This window comes from Macaca thibetana, chromosome 12 (assembly GCF_024542745.1).
Source record: "Macaca thibetana thibetana isolate TM-01 chromosome 12, ASM2454274v1, whole genome shotgun sequence".
In the NCBI taxonomy this organism is placed as follows: domain Eukaryota; kingdom Metazoa; phylum Chordata; class Mammalia; order Primates; family Cercopithecidae; genus Macaca; species Macaca thibetana.
In genome coordinates, this window is record NC_065589.1 from 80,214,665 (window position 1) to 80,230,706 (window position 16,042).

A 16,042-nucleotide genomic window follows, 5' to 3' on the forward strand; every position below is an offset into this window, starting at 1 on the left:
ACACATCACTAAGATATATCATCATGGAAATGAAAGGAGATGCAGAAAGGTTTGAGTAATGGGCTACAGTTTTTTGTGGAGGAAAATAACATCTCTATGCACGTGTCTGTGGATTACTACTGACTATTGTTACCTTTAAGGAAAGGAATTACTTTTCTGGCAACAAGGAAGAGAGACAAGAAGAATTTTGCTCTTCTTTATCAAATTCATAATTCATAAGCAAATGATTTAACTTCGTATTTTCCACCTCCTTGAATTCATTTACACCACTATTCTTGCTATACCAGTTGATCATGCATCAGAAAGTTTTTGTTAAAACTTGATTGCAACAGAGTGAAGGAGAAAACACACACGTACCTTGAGGAAGTGGAGGCAATTGAGAGGGTGAAAAGTAAGAGGATTTAAAAGGATGTCTGAACACACGCAAGAAAGAAATTAATTAAAGCGAGATAATTACTGTGTCCAGTGATTATGTACAATGACACGAAGTTGAGCACAATTATTCTGAGAGGGAAGAGACCATGAAGGAACATGGTTGGCTCAGACAGTGTTCTACCACCAGGTGGCGTTATCAACCCAAGACAGTTTGGATGCTATTAGAAGTGGGGTACCAAAGGGAGGGTAAAAATGAAATGGCTTTTGGATTAAAAAGTGGAAAGAAGTGTGTGAGCAACTATTCAGAAGTTATAGCAAGAAGCACATATAACAACCTAGCTCTTACAGGACAGGAAAAATGTATAATATTGGGTGCGCGTGTATAAAAAGATGTATAAAAAATTTTAAGGGCTGGACGCGGTGGCTCACGCCTGTAATTCCAGCACTTTGGGGAGCTGAGGCGGGTGGATCACGAGGTCAAGATATCGAGACCATCCTGGCCAACATGGTGAAACCCCATCTCTACTAAAAATACAAAAATTAGCTGGGCGTGGTGGCGCATGCCTGTAGTCCCAGCTACTCAGGAGGCTGAGGTGGGAGAATCACTTGAACCCAGGAGGTGGAGCTTGCAGTGAGCCGAGATCGCACCACTGCACTCTAGCCTGGGCAACAGAGTGAGACTCTGTCTCAAAAAAAAAAATTAAGACTTGCTTAAATGCTGTTGTTTTTCCAAAGGTGAAAGCTCTCCTACAACTTTTGGAAAAAATATTTTTCTCCATAAATTTGCCAACAGAACAAAGCAAATTAAACTGAACATTATAACAGTTGATTTAAGTAATTAAAATTACAATGAAGTTTTTTTGGATTTCACTAAAATTGTGTTTGAATGACCTAGGCAGATGAATCCCTCAGAAAGACACACACACACACACACACACACACAAAAAAAAAAGAATTGGTTCCTCTCCACTAAAGTGTGTAGACTCAATGGGTCAATAATTGGCCAAGTAGTAAATGCATATAACTCAATGAATAAATTTACTGCAAGTAGACACAGGTCAGTTCTATTTCAGAATATCATGCTAGGCAGTGATGTCTGATACCGTGTACAGTAGTTTAAAATGCAAATATCTGAAATATCAGTTTCATAATGAGGTAAATGTGAATAACACCCATTTACTCTCTATCAACTCCTTTTACATGATTTAATAATTGTAAAAGAAGTATTAAAATCATATGATAAAATATATATTTTGATATTTATTGCATATAGGGAAGAACCTTGTGAGATTATTTATTCAAGAACATTCACTGCTTATCTACCATGTGCCAGGTTCTGTGCAGGCACTGATAATAAGATCAAGAAAAATATACAGAGTTCTGTCCCTCATAGTGTAGAGTAATGAGAAAATAAAGGGTTTGGATTTAGACTTGTCTGGTAACCCAAGATGCTGTTTACAGATTGCATTACTTGACAGTTTAATGAATTTCTCTAATTCTCTATTTATTCAAAATATATTTATGGAGAATCTCCCATCTGCCTACTACAGTTTAAGGTGTTGGACAAACATAAATGATTAAAACAGGTAAAAATCCTTGACCTTAAGAGACTTACATATCAATTTCTTTATCAGATAAATAACATAATATCAATTTCATTGTAACAAAGATTAAATGAAAAATTGTACATCTAGAGCACTGAGATGAATTCCAGAAAATAAATTGACTTCAATAAAGAGAAATTCCCATTTTCCTTTGATTTATGGCTCTTTAGATAAGTTTTTCTAAAAAGCCTCATTCTGTGAGAAAGAAGGATCTCTGTTTTTCCCATCTTTGTATTCAAAATAGGAACTTAAAGTTTATTGAATTGCTATTATTTGGAGAATCATTCATTTACCTCACGCATGCCAAAAAGGGTCACCATATCAGACAAAGTTAGTCTTTTTAAAAAAACAAATGATAATAACCAGTCTTAGAAATTATGTAAAATCTGCTTCAACTTATTATATTCAATGTGATAATGCAGTTACTGTTAGTTCAATTTTTATCAATAGTTTACCTTGTTTCACACAAGGGACCAAATAAATTATATAGTACTCTCTTATGGCATAGTCAGAGTCATGCATTTTAACCTTGGTTGAAATCTTGGCCCTGTTACTTGCCATGAGGCTGGTAAGTGCTTCACTTTGCTGAGTCTTTCTGTTTTCTTCTGTGTATAACAAGGATGATTAAAACCTCACAAGGTTGTTAAGAAAATACAATAAGATATTGTAATACAGTGAGTATATATAAAGCACTTAGCATAGTGCTTGGCTTATATAGGAGATGCTCAACATACATTAGTCTCTTCAACTTCAATATTTACTCCTATACTTTTACTACCATAAGTAGAGGCTACAGTCAGCACACTGTATCAGTGGGTTCTGCATCCATGGATTCAACCAACTGCAGATCAAAAATATTGACAATAAAAAGAATGATTGGGTCTGTACTAAACACATACAGACTTTTTGCTCTTATCATCATTCTTTAAGCAATACCATATAACAACTATTGATATGGCATTTACATTGTATTCAGTATTATAAGTAATGTAGAGATAATTTAAAGAAAACAACAGGATATGCATAGGTTATGTGTAAATATTATGTCATTTAATAAAGAACTTGAGCATGCTTGGATTTTGGTTATCTGTGGGGGTTCCTGGAACCAATCTTCCATGGATACCGAGTGATGTCTGCACTATACTGGTGGGACTTGTTAAACAGCAGAATAATCCTAGGGATTCCAGGAAACCCTTTAGAAGTTTTGGAACACTTCTCTCAGAGTTTCTATTGATGTTAAATCACAGCCTTTACATACTAGTCAAAGATGGTGAGTGGGTGCTGAACTCCAAATACCAACTCTAGTAACAGAGAATTGAGAACAGGGAAAGAGTGAAGAAGAACTAAAAGTTGTTAGAGGGCTTATGTATGAAACTTCTTATAGACTAGGAAAACTGGTCTCATGACCAATCTCTACCCAAGCCAGAAAGTTACTTCATGTTCATCTTCTCTACATTACTCCAGTTAAAGCTCCCTGGGGAATGAGAAGGAGAAATATACCTAATATCTCAGATAAAAATGAGTGGGAGGAGAGCAGATATTATAAAGATATGAGAGTAAATCCCATTGCCTTTTAAGATTATGGAATGCACTACAGTCAGGTCCCCTGGGAGGGAAATTAGGAATCATGAAGTCCGAGACTGAGCTACTGTCTCTTTTAGAGGCTACGTGGTCTGAAGCTCTTTCCTCTCTTCCCTCTCCCAATGCATCTCCTTAATAGCTCCTCTCTCTCCTTTCTCTCCTTCTCTTTCTTTCTCTTGTCCTCTCCCTTCCCTTCCTTTCTCCTCTGCATCTTTCTCCTCTCTTTTTCTCTGTCTCCACCACCATTTTTGAATTATACTTGGCCCAAAATACAGTCTTCAAATCAATATATCTTTTCAGTTGAACACCCAAAAGAAAACCAATTCAGTCTTGCACTATTTTAACTACACTTATCAGAGAGAAACTTATTTGGCCCAGATCATTTGTATTGGCCAATGATTGGCCTCCCTGGACTCGAAGATGAGCACATGGAGTTGTGTACATGTAATACTTACATGAAGCCTCCTCTCCAGAGGCTACATATAGGATAGAGCAGGTTCACCAGGAAGGGATCATTTATATTCCTAGCACCACGCAATGGATCTGGAATGTAGTATGTGCTTGATAAATACCTGCTAAATAAATGAGAGAACATTATATTCATAGCTTATTTTTGTAAATGTGTAGTTTTTTCATACTTTACTACCTTTACTAATAATTGACAGACAATATGTGTGGTGTGCTTATGAGCCAGATGTTGTTTGATGCACGTTCCATGTATTCACTCTGTAATCTTCACAATATTCCTGTGAGAAAATCAGGCATGGATTGTTTAAATAACTTGCCCAAGTTTACATATCTAGTAAAGGGCAGAGCCAAGGCACATACCTAGCCTTTTTAACACTGGCATTCACACTGTTGACCTGTATGCTGAATCCACTCTCAACATGCACTTTATTCTAGACAATATAAAGCAAGTCTATATTCACTTATGCCACTATGTATATTTTAGCATTTTGTAGTAGTTATTATTAAAAATAAGATAATGAAATTGTACAGCAGCAACTTAATGGACATCAAGGAGGTCAAAGAGTTTTCTGGTACATAATGCAAATGAATGCCTAAAAGAGTATAATCATCTTGGTCCTAAAAATCTATTAGTTTTTTTTTCCCTTTTTTTTTGGTTATATAGCTCTACATTCCTTCCTTTTATAATCAATTTTTTTACTTTGATTATTCATTTTATCCATATCCATTTGACTTTTAAATGTGATGGCTACTCTTTTAAAAGCATCATTTACACTCAATTTCTATTCCGTAGCCCCAAACCACAACTCATCAATGCCTCCTCAAAGGGTAACATGTGAGTAGAAAGGGAAGCATGGTAGACAATAAGAGGAAAGTCTTCTGTGCAACAAATAACAAGTCACAATGGCAGTGTAGTTTCTAAAATTCACATATATTATATATAATACAAAGATAATGAAATGAAATGAAAAGTACATATAGTTCAAATTAAAACTAGACTCACTGTTAATCAAAGAAACACAGACTAACACAATCAGATAAGTTTTTTTACTAAACTAGCTCATTTTTTTTAAAAGACAATATTCCCTGATATAGAGAAAGCATACAGTAGGCGAGTAGTATATTTCTAGCAAACAGTATGGTTATATATATAAAGAGCTTTCAAATGTTCATTCACTCCTCTTTCAAAAATTATATTCAAAAAATTATTTCAAGGTTCACATAAATTTATGTACAATGCTGCTCATCACTGTTTTTATACAAATTAATGCTTTGTAATTTAAATGATCAGTGAGAGAATGTTAAATTACAGATTATACATGTAAAATATTGTGCTACTATTAAAGTGTCTATAGAAAATTAATATCATTATTAATTTCCCTTGAAGTGATGCCTATAAAATTATTCTAGGAAACAAGTGAGGATGCATACACATTCGTAAACAAAGGAGACTCAAAAGAAAGACACCAAATATTTATAAACATTATTTCAGTGTGGTAGAATTATACACGAGTTTTCATTTTTATAAATTTTGATATTCAGAATTTTCTGTGATAAAAAGTTTGTTTTGAGGGCAATATTCTTCCACTGAGTTTATAGTTAAAGGAATTTATTTACTGACTGAATTCTTACCACACACAAGCCCAGAGCATCCACATGCCAGTTCATCTTGGGAACAGTCTTGCTCTTGGTACATTTGGCCCAAAATCTTATGGCTCTAAGTTAGAAGAAACCTACAGTTACCCACCCTCCACACAGGATAAGAGTTGTAAAATAGGACCAAATACCACTCCCAGAATGAAATACTTTGCATAGGCATCACAGAAATGAATGTTTCTATCCAATTCCTTCTTTCTCTTCCTTCCCTTTTGAGGATATAAGATGTCTCCACTTCTGACCCATGTTTTGTTAATCATTATAAAAGCAAGTAATAAAATCAATGAGGTAAGGAAAATAAAAGGTTTAAATAATACAAGTTTAAATGATTCAAGTTTAAAATAAGCTTAAAGTGAAAATAAATGTAAGAATATATTTTAAATAATAATTTGTAAAAGGACATTAACGTAAGTGTAGAAAGTTTCTTTTCCTGATCTGAAACGCTTCATATGAATTTTCTTAGATTGGTATTTCATGGTATATCCCTTGAACTTACTCTCCCAAAAAAGAAATCACTAAACCACGACACTGGAGGTCTGAAGTTCAATTAAAATAGCACCTCAAATTATTTTCTTTAACAAACAATGATTTTATTACCAGAAAAGAGTAATAAAATATCAAGTTTGAGTGTTGAAAATAAATTTTCACAGTTGGTGAAAGCAGTGATTAAAGTATTTTTTGTGTTTGTAATTTTAAGAGAAAGACAATCCCGTTTATCACATCATTTTATTTTTATTTAAAACAATGGATAATAATAAGGTTGTAAACATTTATGAAACCTCAGAAACGGTTTATCCTAAGTACTTTTTTGTCATAACACTGCTTATGATAAGCTAAAGTTTGATGCCAGCTACAAAATGACGGGTTATTTCAAAGGTTTTAAAAATATTGAGTTTTACACTTTTTTTCTTTTGTTTTGCTTTTGTAGGTTTTTGGTTTTGCTTCTTGATGTGCTTTTTGTTTCATTTTGTGAGTCATAAGTTAACACTATTTTCATTTGCTCTTCTTTCATTGTCATTTGCTGACACATTTAGTTCAAGTTGGCAAGACATAAGTTTTTTGTTTTTTGTTTTTGTAGACAGTCTCACTCTGTTGCAAGGAAGCTGGAGTGCAGCAGCGCAATCTCGGCTCACTGAAACCTCCATCTCCTGGGTTCCAGCGATTCTCATGCCTCAGCCTTCCAAGTAGTTAGGACTGCAGGCGTATGCCACCATGCCCGGCTAATTTTTGTATTTTTAGTAGAGACATATTAGCCAGGCTGGTCTTGAATTCCTGGCCTCAAGTATTCAGCCTGCCTCGGCCTCCCAAAGTGCTAGGGTTACAGGCGTGAACTACTATTCCTGGCCTCTATTCCTTTGATATTGGAAGACAGATTATGTCTATCATTTGACAGTTACAAATTATCTTGTTTAAGGAAATACAGCCATGTTTTGCTCTAGGAAGAATTCTGACATGGTATAAAAATTAAACAACTATAGTTCTACAAAATGTATTTAAAGATCACTGTCATGATTGAGGTGAACTTATCATTTGAGGTGCAATTTTCAACAGTTGGGTAATTGGGAAAAGATAGGTTCAAAGCTTCAAGAAGAGAGATTAGGTTAGCCATGTGTAGGATTTTTCCTTTTTATGGAAAAACTGGAAATTAGTCCTTTTTGCTTTTCTTCTCTGAGTTATATACGTCTATTTCCTCCACTGTATAAGATTCTCAAACACAGGGATGATATCGTATTCACATCGGTATACATTAAATGAATTTTTAATGCATTGAATTTGTTGAAGTGGGAGAAAGAAAAAGGGAGCAAAATGCTGGAGATGTAAAAGCTAAAGTTATATTTACTTTAACTGTATTCCTAATTGGCTTCCACTATTGATTCTGTGTGTTCAAATGGGGCTTTCAGTATCTTAAGTTTAAAATAGATTGATGTGTTTCCAAATATATCTGAGCTGGCTGATCTGGTGGTCACTTGACTTTAACACTTGTGGCCAATGGAAAAAGGGAGAAAAAGGAAGATATTCAATAAATACTCCAAGAGGAGAAAATACATAATACCGAATTAATCAGAGCAGAAAGAAATGTTTAACTTACCGAGTTATTGTCATGGGGATTGAATGTGATAATATATGTTGTCTTTTTTAGAGATCATTTGGATACAAGAACCTGAAAACTGTTTACTAATACAAATAATATAGGGATATATTTTAGAGGGTACAGGAAAATTCCTTAGTGACTAATCAAAAATAAAAAAAGTATAGCTTACTTCATAAAAAATTAAAAAGTCTACATTACTCTCTTTATCTCCTTTTCTCTCCCTGGGATCTCACAGTCTGTCATTAACTCATTTCTCTGAATGTCTGTGCCATTCTTTATGATGTTTTTGGCCTAGGATAACAGAAAATCTAACTACAAGAGGGTTATACAACATGAAATTCATCATCTTATATGACAAAATGTTTGGAGGTAGAACGGATTCAGCAGTGGTAATTCAACAGCTCAACTATGGCACCATGGATCCAGGTTCTTATCTTTATACTTTTCTGCCTTAGCCTGTAGGCTTACCTGTTAAGCTGGTGACTTCAATGGCTCTCAGGTAAATACCTCAGTCTCAGGCGTCAATTGCCTCCAGAAAGAAAAACGGATTGTGTTCTTTCACTCACATTTCTTTTTAAGAGAAAATAGTATCTATTAGGTGTACTCTAGCAATAATTTTATTTGTGAATTACATAGTATTATCACAATAATTTAAAGCTATTTATAAAGATTTCAAACAGGATAGCCTAAAGATATAAAAACATGAGATCAGATAAAAGGCTAGGAAAAAAATTCAACTTTCACTCTGAGACTTTATTAATAGATCAAAAAGTTATAGGCAGTCACATGTAAATTGTTTAAATTTGTAGAAATTTTATTCATTTGGAATATTTTTCATATTAATGTTTATTATAATAGCTGTTATAGTAATTCTAAATTAAATAAATAACATATCAAAAAATCTAATAGAGGCAATAAAATGTATAAAATTAAGAATGATGAAATCCAAATGTAAATTTCAGAGAAAGGGGCAACCAGGTCTACCTTAACATGGAGGGAAGAAACTGAGGAAAGTTTCATGGCTAAAGTGATATTTGACCTCTAGAGGTTGGGATAGAGGAAAGCTACACAAAGGAGGGGAAGAGAGTAAGTAAGACTCACAAAAGCCAAGTTGCAAATACATGAATAATATTATGGAATCATGAGAAGTTTTACTTTATAAGAGCGATGAAAATAACAATGACATGTAAAGTGGATTTTGATCATGAAATGCCCTGAGAGTCAAGCTAAGAAGTTTTAGCTTTGCAATTAGAAGCCAGAAACCATAACACATTTCAAGGAGCGAGTAATGTGCTTCAGAAAAAGAAAATGGTCTGCAGAATGTTGGGGAAATTGGAGATCTGAAGATACTACAATAGTCTTAGCAAGAATTCATGATTATCTCAACCAAAGGTGAATGAGAATGAAAATGAGAGCTCAAATTCCTGAGGTTGTACCAAGTTGTAGAGGTATAAAACATAACCATCACCTGGATAGGAAGAAAAGGAAAGTCTGAGATTGTTGGACCGGACCTTAGAAACTAGAAGAAAGGTAATGCCTTTACCAGAAGAGTGACAGTGAGGAGAAATTTTTTAGGAAGGTGTGATAAATTGTTCAGATCTGGATCCAGTGCAATTGAGATAACTAGTAGGATGTTAGTTACAAATATTTGGGAAATTCAAGTCTGGAACCTGGAAGAAAATTCAAGAGTATATTTAGAAATATAGATGTCTTCAACATATTGATAATACACAAGAACATAAGAGGAAGAGAAGAGGTGAAAATAAATAAAGCTTCATGAGATGAAAAGCAAAACATTACTTTCTCGTAATGTGTATTATTCTATCCGAATCATATAAGAGTCACAATTGACTCTTATAAGTTGAATCACATAAGTTGAATCATATAAGAGTCACAGTTGACTCACAGCATGAATCTCTGTTATCTTAATTGATTCTCTCAAAGCCGTATCTCAAAGACGTTAGTATCATCGTTTTGCAGTTTGTGAAACGGATGCTCAAAGAGGTTAGACATTTGCCCCAAAGCCTACAATCTGAAAGCAGAGATATTAGAACACCTGTGCTTGGCTTTAGGCTGTAAATCTCACCTTTAATAGTTTATAGTTAACTGAAATAAATATAAATATAAAATCTTTGGATTTGAAATATTATTTAAAGAAGTAAAATAAATATGTATGTATATTATATCCAAGAGTAATGTTCAGGAACTCTATATTTTAATTAAATAATTTAAATATCTCTACTGTTCTCTAAATTCCTTCAAATTTTGAATCGTCAAAATAAGTTCTTTCAGAATTTATAAAGTAAAGGGATAAGATGAGTGGACTGATGTGAGAATTATCAGGCAAATATGTAATCAAATTCCCAAGTACTCAGTCTCAAGATGTAGCACCTGTGAATAGCTGCAGTGCCCAAATTAAACCAGTCAATTGTTTCATTAATATCACTAAAAATTTAAAGTTTAAAAGCTCCTAGTTGGACAAATGGTGAATTAATTTAAATTTTAAATCAAGAGCATCGCTTTGCTTTTGTATTGTACTTTTCTAAAACTCCCAAAGGGTTAAAAACATGATAATACACCTATGTTCAAGATTAATTTGTTTATAAAGACAGCTGTGCCTTCTGATTTGCTTATTTGCATCCTAAGTTTGTATGTTTACAAAATTTGACTGTTCAACCTGCAGATGCCATTTTTAATGTTTTGCTTCAAAACTATTAACCCCTAGAGTTTCTATTTTATTCCATGTTTTAAATATATATATATGCATATATGTGAACATATGCATGTATTTTATAACCTAACATATATATGTATGCATAATATATATAAACTATATATAGAATATATATATACACATAAAGTATAGTATATACAATTCAGTTGGTAGACGGTCTGTTCCTTAAAATAAAACTGTAATTTTCTCTACCTTTTCCTTGGAGATGGCCTTTCCTTAGCATAGTCTATGGAAGGCTGTTATAAGCTGGTTGCAATAGCAGTATGTGGGCAAGAGGACTGTAAATTCAGTGAATATTATTAGTTTATGAATATTCATTAAATGTGTTTGTATGCAGCAAATCAACTTTGTAAATGGTTACAGCCAAAAAAAGCTCTAATTAGAGGAATTAATTAGTATTTGGAAAGGTACACAGGGATTAGTGGGCATGTTGAAGTGGCATTTTTTTCCTCCTGTTGAGAAAAATACCTTCTAGGGAGCTTGCAATACGATTTATGTGCATATCAGGTAGAAATAAACTGGAGTGTTTCAAGTTTTAAGGCCACAAGAGAGTGGAGGTCTGTTGTTCAAGCTAGCACAAGATACTTTGTAGATCACAGAACACCTTGGTGCTTGTCGGAATTCACCATCTTTTAAAAGATCTTGTTACTCACCAATCTTCAAATACTACATTTAACCCTACTATAAAGTTAAACCCAGTTAAACAAGAATAATCTGACAATGGAAACTTTTCCATTTCGGACTGGTGCTTCTTTGCCTCTGTTACCTCCATAATATCCCTGCCACCAGCAACCAAAAGGAAGCAGCTGTTCTGAATATGTACAAACAAAAGAAGCTGTTACTATGGCAACCATAGAACCCTGTGGAAAAGCTCTCCCTTTAACATTAGCCAACCTCTCCTCTTTACCCCTCCTTCTTTTCCTTTCCTGCGCCAGCACACACTGCCCTTGGACAGAAATGATACTTGGCGATTCCACATGGGGAAATGGAGTAAACACTATAGCCGGCATTCACACTTTCCAAGAGCTGGAAGACTTGCTCCTGGCCAAATCCTATGAAAAGGCTGCAGAACCTGACGACATTTATGGAGCACTTTGTTCCTTGATTCCCAAACCTTCCTTCATCCTCCTTAAAAAAAAAAAATCCTGCTGGTCTCTCTCATTCATGACTTGATAAAGTAAGGATATAATGATACCTCTTTTACCTCTGCTTTGTCAGTTTTTCTCTATCCTATATCCATGTTCATGAGCCAAATGTGGCATTGCTTAAATAAGTCTGTGGATTTTGCTGATTCCAGAGTTGGTGTTGAATTGGATGGAAGATAGGACAGTTTTGACTTCAGAGGTAAATGGTTGATGCTAGATGATCGATCCTGTAGGGTTTTTTCCCTCCATATGGTAAAACATAGAGGCACAATTTATTAAAATTAAAACCAGCTTCAGAAAATCTGTCCAAAACTATTACAATTTGAGGCCTTTCATTTCTATTTTAATGTTTCTCCATAGTTGTGTTTTGATTAATCAATAACATCTTTCACTTATTTATGTCCTTTGATAGCCTTCAATTTACTAATTGCTTGTACTCCCATTAGTCTTTAAGTCAATCATTTACGAACTTAAATTTGTTTTAAGTCAGTAATTTAAAACGTGGAACATATTTTGTTGTAATTTAAAAGTTAGTTGTACATGGTTATTCATTGCAGCAAAAGATTAGAAATACCGTTTATGTCCATCAATATTATATGGGTTAAATAAATTATTTTTCATTCGTATTATAGGGAAATATGCTGCCATTATGAGCGAGAGATTGAGACAGAAAGGAGGATACTCTTTATAAACTCTTTATAAACTTATATGGAATCATCTCAAAGATAAATTGTTAAATTTTTTTAAAGCCAGAAAAGAACATCGTACAGAGCATTCTACTCTTTGTGTAGAAATAAAAATGATATGTGTGTATATGTGTGTGTGTGTGTGTGTAACGTGCTTACAACATCTTTGGAAGGACACACACACACACAGAGCACAGATTCACTAGAGGCATCAAAACTTCTCTGGAGAAGTAGCTCAGTTTCTGCGTTACAGCTTGGAAACAGACTTCATTTTATAACTTTTGTATATGTTGATTTTTATAGATATTACCCATACAAAAATCACTAGATGTAAAATGGTATGAAAATGTTTGCTTTCTAATCCGTGCTGCTCAAATGTTTGGCAGAAAACTGGAAGACAACGACATAAATGTAAAGAAAAACAACGAGTAAAATAGGAATCAAACAGTTCTCCACTAATCAAGCTTTTTTTTTGTTTTGTTATTGGGGAACTCCTTGATCTGCTGATCACTTCTGGAATTTAGACTTATCACAAAATGTTGTGACAACAAAGAGGTGCCAGACAGTCTTGAAACATTAACAAAAGGAACTCTATTGCCATGTTTTAGACCTTCTTTTTATTGATAACTAGGTCTTTCACAAATTCACAAGCCCTTTCTTGTAGCTGGATTTTTGTTTTGTTTGCTTTTGCATAACCTGTTGTTTCATGTCAAGGTACATGTGCCAAATGTGAGCAACACTGACTAGTGCTGAAATTGAACTTTCCTGATCAATAAGGGGCACGGGTAATTTCAAGCCTTCTTTCCTTTGAGACACACACACACACACACACACAGACACATACACACACAGACACACACATACACAGACACTTTAAAAAGAAAATGAAGTATACAGGAAAGCAAAAACATTAAATGCTTTTTAGTAGTTAAAGTGGAGGAAGGGAGAAAATGAGTATGAATAGCAGAGCATTTGTTATAAAAGGAAAAAAAAGTTCTGCAATCCCAGCTACTCAGGAAGCTGAGGCAGGAGGATGGCTTGAGGCTAGGGGTTGAGACCAGCCTAGGCAACATAGTTAGACTCCATGTCTAAAAACAAATTATGTAAAAATTAGCTGGCTTGGTGGGGCATGGTCCCCGACACTTGGGAGGCTGAGGCAGGAGGATCATTTGAGCCCAAGAGTACAAGGCTGCCGTGGGCTATGATTGTACCACTGCACTCCAGCAGTCTGGGTAACAGAGTGAGACCCTATTTCAAAACGAAAAATAAAAGAAAAATGTGGAGAATTTTGTCATCAAGGTAAAGTAAAATTCATTCATTTATTGTATTTTGATCATATTCATTCTTCACTATGTATTGAGCCAGCTCCATGAAAGACAGTAATATGGCCACTTAAATTTGTAGTTATCACCCCCTCTATTAAATTCAATAAATATGTTTTGTTATCTTTTACAAACACTGCTTGTTAGGAGAACAGTGTGGTGTCAACAGAGTAAGACATATGCACCTCTAGTCCCTAGGAAGAAAACCTTCAAGCACATAGCAAAGGACCTACCTATATTAGAAGCCCCACAGAATTGAAAGAATTGAAACGCATGCAGAAGAGTTGTTTCAGAAAGCAATATTCAAAGTGTGAACACTCATCCTTGTCAATCAGGGTTCTCACTCTTAAACACAATGTCAGAAGTAAGCTGACGGTTATATTTAATATTTAGGCAAGAAGATACATGTGTATGCATTTTTGGTCTTGTACACATACACATACGAGGATTCAATAAAGTGTCATCTATTAGTTGAGTTTTGACATTTGCATCTTCATTTCATTTTCCGTTGTCTGCACCCTGCAATTAGGCTTTCTTTTGCTTCCACCTTGTGCCCTGAAGAGTAAGTTTATGTTGAATGTTGGTGTTAGTAACAGCTTCATCTTCCGTTTTGTGCCTTCTTGTATTCTTTTTCCTCTTTCCTTACCCTTCTCCTGGTTATATCCAACACAATAAAGTCCGTGTAGATATTCATGTCCGCATTGTGACATTTTAATATTTTTAAAATTTGGTTTTAGAGCTCTGATGTTTATATGGCTATATATGTCTAACAATTTAAAAATATAACAGCTTTAAAAAATTATGTTGGCTAACCAAAATATGTTGGCTGAGCTCTCTTTGCCTATTTAAAGTAAATTTATTTTGGCTAGAGTAAATGTATGTATGGTGCTTCATAACATACTAAAATATCATGAATTTGGGAAAATAAATTTAAAGTTGAAACTGCATCTGCTTAAAGATATTTATGTTTACATTGGATATTTTTACAAATGTCTTTAGTTTTTTTAAAAATAACTCATGAATTGATTTTTTTAGGCATCTATATCTAAGCCTACATTGTTTATTCCCTGTCAGTTTCGATCTGGCTTTTGTACTTGCAGTAATCTGTAAAGGGAGTGATTATTTATGCTTGGACATAATTCTACTGGAAAAATAAGTCTATTCTGTACATTTGAAAGAAGATTTATGTATCATTTTTGCATTTCTAGTAGTTTATAATAGTGACCTAGAACACATTGCTAGATTGCACTAGATTTGATCATCTTTAACAATATTTAGATAATTGGGAAGTTATACTGTCTGTAAACTATTATGAAGGAGGCTACATGGAGAGAAGGCATATTTCCTTGAAAATGATTTCATTCTTAATACATACATAAAATATGACCACCTTGTGCTTTGAATTTTTATGATCATGCTAGCCATAAAATCAAAGCATCATGGCTTCTTGTAACTGCTGTGATTTCTCTTCTACAAAATGAAACTTTCAGAGACATCATACTGACCATTTATTTTCCACTTCCTGATTTGCAGTGCTCTGACATGAGATTTCCATGAAACCTTAAGGAATCGTATAGTTGTAGTAATATACTATTGGGAAATACCCATTTTTACATAAAATATATAAGCAACGGAAAAGCCAAATATTTGGAAGGAAAGAAATACTAAAGAGGAACTTTAAAAACACTGCCTACTGATAAAAATCTTTCCTTAGGGCAGAGAAAAAAAACACCTCACAAACACACATTTCACACACACAGACTCCTGTAGCATCTTTATTAAATTCCTCACATCGATTTGTTATGGTGTTTGTCACATTGTTTACACAAAGGCAAAATAGCTAAATTTTTTAATCTCCAGAGACTACCATAGTAGTTGACACATAGTAGGCACCAAATGAAAGAACCAATAAGCTTAAGTAGTAAAAACAAAAACAAAAACAAAACACACACGCACACACACACACACGCTCCCATTGCAAATGCTTTCCTTCCAGATTAATTTTCTACTAGGTATTTCACCCAACTAAGACAGCATTACTAGCTTTCTAACTTCCTCTGGTCATTTGTTTCTCTTAACCCAATTCCTATACCGCATTTCTCTCCCCGCAATTTGATTGAATGTTTACTGTCTACGGATGCATCAAGCTCTGGTCATGCTATTTTCTAACAATTTTGGAACTTTACTATAATTTTAAGTATCAGTATGGTGACAGAAACTAGAAAGAAGCACACTGTGTAACTTGCAGTGAGTAATTTGCAGTTTTAGATAGTGAAAGTCAACTGCATATGCATGCTATTTGCAATTAACAAACTATATCTACTTCGTATATCGTAAGTGGGAAGCAAATGGCATAGTAATAATTGATACAAATGGATA

At 34.2% G+C, this 16,042-nt stretch overlaps 1 protein-coding gene and 1 long non-coding RNA gene across 6 annotated transcripts in view; one reads left to right on the forward strand and one right to left on the reverse strand.

Annotated features, from left to right (window-relative positions):
- Positions 1–16,042, forward strand: part of KCNH7 (potassium voltage-gated channel subfamily H member 7) — a 475,718-nt gene that overhangs the window by 58,736 nt on the left and 400,940 nt on the right. The window lies entirely within an intron of this gene.
- Positions 1,715–11,413, reverse strand: LOC126932958 (uncharacterized). The gene is made up of 3 exons (XR_007718389.1): positions 11,277–11,413; positions 8,245–8,346; positions 1,715–4,135 (listed from the first exon to the last, which is right to left on the reverse strand). It is a non-coding gene; the product is annotated as an uncharacterized LOC126932958 (long non-coding RNA).